General features: G+C 44.5%; 1 pseudogene; it reads right to left on the reverse strand.

Moving 5' to 3' along the window:
• Positions 1–710: 710 nt before the first annotated feature.
• LOC110298063 lies at positions 711–1,151 on the reverse strand (annotated as a pseudogene).
• Between the last annotated feature and the right edge of the window lie 3,805 nt (positions 1,152–4,956).

The following is a 4,956-nucleotide window of genomic DNA, read 5'->3' on the forward strand; positions in this document are numbered from 1 at the left end:
AAGTCTTTGTAATTACTCTTTTTAATTGTTTCTCGCTGGTGTGTGAGGGTACAATTGGCTTTTTCCTGTGTATTGATCATGGATCTAGTAACTTGCTCAACTCCTGAATCGGTTATTAATACAGCTGTGTGTTCTGTAGAATTTTTCTTCACGGTCATTCCAGGTGCTTGGGGTACAGGCTTTGCTTCTGATCTATCATCACGTGCACAGGGCAGCACTTGTGGGGGCTCTGTTACATGCTCTCTTCAGCTTGATGTAAACCAAAGTTCTCTCTTTTCTGACGAGAACAGAGACACAGAAATAAAATTTGCCTTCTCGGCTCTAACACCCATAAAATCATTTTAAAATTGTGTGCCAGTGGCTTTTAGAATCCTGAACATCAGAAAAGGAGAGCAACAGTCTCCAAGAGACTGAAACAGTGAGTTCATCCCGATATTCCCCAGGAACCTTTTATACGTAGATGCACAAGAAGGTGGATCCTAGGTAGAGTGGAGCAAGGAGGTGGAGTTGAGAGTCCTGACAAGGACAAGAGTTACAGCAGGAACCCCAGTGGGAAAGTGACTGCCAGAGATAGCCCCCAGGTAAATCTCAGATCAATTACTGACCAGCTTTTGGAGTTTGGGGAGACTTCCAGCAGCTGAGCAAAGAGAGACCTTGGAGAATTACAGGGTGCAGCACTGAGGAACTACACAGATGCAATTTTCATCTTTTCAAAACTTAGTCCTCTTACTTACAACTTCACTTGGGAAGACCACGCCCCAGAGGATGATGTCCTGCACTGCTGTCAGGGTACAGCATCTGGGGTGCTTTTGCCTATTTTTAGTGCGGCTTTTCCGGGTTGGCTTGGGCAGAATCCTCCTCTGAGCAGTGAAGACTTCATGCTTCCCACTGAACTTTTTCTCCAATTCACGAACTACCCAGACTTGGATTTTATGAAAAGATTTCAGATGAGGAACTGGTACAAAAATCATGATAGCTTTCCGACCACCACCAACTTCAATTTCCTTAGCCACGGTGATGTTGAGTTTCTGCAGCTGCACCTTGAGATCTGAGTTCATCTCCAGCTTGAGCAGCACCTGAGAGATGCCAGACTGGAACTTGTTCAGCTTCTCACCATTAGGCTTCACAATCTTGGCACTCAAGCTGAACATGGCTTCGTCCTTACAGAGTTCCGGCTTAGAAAGAGACTCAGCTCTGGTGAGAATAGATCATATCTGGGGACCCCAAAATTTATTTTTAATGATGGTTTTTAAATGCTTTAACCTCACTTTTAGCCCACCACCCACCAGAGGTAATGGAAAAGAAAAGATATGGAGAAGTGGACCTGTTTAGAAAGGTTCTTTGGAGCAACTCCCATCTGTGTTGTCTGGAAATTGGCAGTTCAGTTCAGTTCACAGGTTAGCAGTGGCAGCTTGATCCACTAGCAAACACTTCACGGATACACCAGCAGTCCAAATCAGGATAGCAAACACGAATCAGCAGTGGTGGCACTACCTAGCAGAGACAGCCAGGCCTCTGCCTCAGCCTTGGCTCCAGTCAGCAGGAAGAACCAGCAGGAACACCAGGAGAAGTTCTCAGCTGTGCCTCTCTCAGGGAAGTGAAGATCCAGCGAAGATGCAAGACACACAAACATTGCACAGCTACGAACAAGCCAAGCTCAGCCCCCTTCACTATCCATCCAGTCCCGTTTATGCCCTCCAGACATCACGTGTTCAGCACATGCATGTGACTCAGCTGACATCACTGTGCCAATCAACCTGAGTCCAAGGAAGTGGCAAGAAACTGCAGTATACCACCAGAAGTTTTTTGGTGTGTTTCTTGCTATGGAAGCTCAACAAATGCAGCTCAACTATGCAATGTAAGGCAGACTAATACATGCATGTTGTTAGTAAAGACTCTTTCATCACGTGTCCTTTCACGTGCTTGTTTTAGCAGAACATCTTCTCTCCTGTGTTTGCTTCAGTAAAATGTTCCTTCACCAGTCTGCCTTGATCTTTCACCTGTAGCCACTTCAGCTAAATGTTCCTTCACATATTTGCTTCAGCAAAACACCACCCAACTGACTTTCCAAAGAACCTTTAAGTTTCCACTTCACACAAACATTACACTGGTAAAGCCTCAGGACTCAGCATGAATAGGAAGGTTTTGCTGCCATAGTAATGTTAGTCCTCAACTAAGCACTGCTCTGGTCCACCTAAGAAAGCTTCAATGTAAGATCTCAAACAGCAGACAGGAGTCAAATAATGTAATCACATCCAAGAACTAGTCCAAAAGAAACTATAGCAATTAAGTGGAGAGGAAGGAGAAAAAAAAAAACAACCAAATTGGGCACACTCTAAATAATTATCAATCATGCAAATAAACGAGAAAATACAGCCATGGGTAAAACAACTCATCGAACTTGACACAGTATAAACACAACTAGCAGTTGACAGAAGCTAAGGAAAGCTGAATGTGTTGCTTAGAGACATTGAACATGAAAAAAAAAGTCAACTTCTAGAGCCAAAAACTAAAATGCCTCTGATAAAGAGTAAACTGTGCAGAGCAGACACAGCCATTGAAACCACCCAGATCAAACACAAAAGATCATAAAATGAACAGAATCAGTGGTCTGTTGGACAATCTCGGGTTCCTAGTAACATGACACAGGAGTCCTTGGAAGACACAATGAAAAGTATTTGAAGACAATATGACCAAAATTTTAAAGATTAAAAATACTTGAATGGAAATTTTTACTAAAGATATACAACCACTAAGTACACAGTCAACATCATTAACAAAGAAGTCAGGCTCAAATCCCCATGAGACATCTTTATATGACCCATAAAAGAGACAATAAAAATCGTAAACTGTAAGAATGTGAAGGAATCAGAACCCTTTGCCACTGTAATGGGAAAAGGAAGATACGTAAATGCTTTAGGATGGCAGGTCCTCAGAGCACACGCACAAACTTTATATAAGACCCCCACAATTCTAAATGTGTCCTCAAGAAAAATAAGACAATACTAGGGGGAGATGACAGAGAGTTTAAGAGAACTTTCACAATGAGGAAGATCAGAGTTCAGATGCCAGCATCTGCAGAACAAGTCAGATGCCTGTGCACACCTGTTTCTCCTGTGCACTCCTGTGCACTCCTGTTTCTCCTGTGCACTCCTGTGCACACCTGTTTCTCCTGTGCACTCCTGTGCACTCCTGTTTCTCCTGTGCACTCCTGTTTCTCCTGTGCACTCCTGTTTCTCCTGTGCACGCCTGTTTCTCCTGTGCACTCCTGTTTCTCCTTTGCACGCCTGTTTCTCCTGTGCACTCCTGTTACTCCAGCTCCTAGGGAGGCAGGGACAAGAGGATCGCTGGGGCTTGATGATTTCTGGCTGAGCCAAGGAAAGATGAGGCCCAGATTTAGAGTGAGACCCTGCTGCAAAAGAATAGTTAGGAAGTGGCAGGGGACACCACCTGATACCACTTGGGGGGGTCTCTGCATGGACACACAGATGCACGCCCCCTGAGCACACATGTCCATATATTTACACAAAATATGAAACTAAAGAGTCTTAACAATAAAAGTGCACAAAAGACTATGTCTATATGTTCATATTAGTACTATTTATAGTTGCCAAAGGCTTAAAACGGCCAAAATGACCAACAGTAAAAAGTGAAGGCCATTCAGAAATTAAAAAGTGTGAATGGGAGTACAAAAACATGAATTAACTTCAAAAACACAATCTTGAAGGACCCAGATGCCTTGGTCACATACTGAGACTCCATCTGCATCGTAAGTCTGAAAAGAGAAAACCTGCCCAGCCAACAAGTAGCCTACTGGTTCAGAGGCAGTGAGAGGCAAGGAAAGGCAATTTCTGTCTAGGGCTAGGGGTAAAAAGAGGCAGTGAGTGTGCAGGGATGAGGTGAGGAGAGACAGTGACTGTGTAGGGATGCAGTTACTGTGTAGGGGTGGGTTAAGGAGAGGCAGTGACTATGTAGGGATGGGGTGAAGAGATGCAGTGACTGTGCAGGGATAGGGTGAGGAGAGGCAGCCACTATGCAGGGATGGGTTGAAGAGAGGCAGACACTGTGCAGGGATAGGTTGAGAAGAGGCAGCCACTGTGCAGGGATGGGGTGAGAAAAGACAGTAGCTGCAAGTGAGAGCAAGGTTTTGGTCTGTGGGTTGGCTGGTTTTGGTTTTATGTTACTAGGTCTCACTATGTATTCCAGGTTGGCTTAAAACTAATGATCCTCCTGCCTCATCCTCTCAAATGCTGGCCTTAAGGGTTCACCAGTCAGGTTCTAAGTTCAAAGTATCTGTACAGACCTATCAAATGTTCTAAAACATGAACTGTGGAGAATATCACACAGTTCTGTGTATGTATAAAAATAATCCATTTACGCAGAATGGGTGAATTTTGTCTTATGTAAGTATGAATTATATATGAGTACACAGTTTGATATACATGATTCAAAAAGTTGAATAAGAAGAGAAAATATTTGCAAATCTCATACAAGGTTTTAAGACTTTCACACAGAGTGAAGGATAAGAAAACAAATAAAGCAGCGCTTAGCAGATGCGACCTGCTCTGTGCTTTGCAGGATCCTCTCTGAGAAGTGTGTGGTTTTAAGGACTAGGGAAGACTCTGCCAGTTCCAACAATTAAGCATGCACCTATGTTAAGACCATTCCTAGGGTCACAAATCCCTTCCAGTTGGCGCCAGCACCGGGTCACCTGGGGCACAGAGTTGGCGGACACCCCCAAGGTCCCTAGAGGTCTCTCCACGGGATCTTAGGACCACTGGTGAGTGGAACACAACTTCTGTTCCATTCCAATCGCGTGGGACCTGAGACAGCATTAGGGAAACAGAAAACCTGGCCTGAACAGGGTCACAAGTCCCTTCTAGTCAGCACTAGCACCTGGTCACCTTGGGCGCATAGTCGGCAGACACCGCCAAGGTCCCTAGAGGACAGCTTCTG

The sequence above is a fragment of the Mus caroli genome, chromosome 7 (genome assembly GCF_900094665.2).
Source record: "Mus caroli chromosome 7, CAROLI_EIJ_v1.1, whole genome shotgun sequence".
Lineage (NCBI taxonomy): Eukaryota > Metazoa > Chordata > Mammalia > Rodentia > Muridae > Mus > Mus caroli.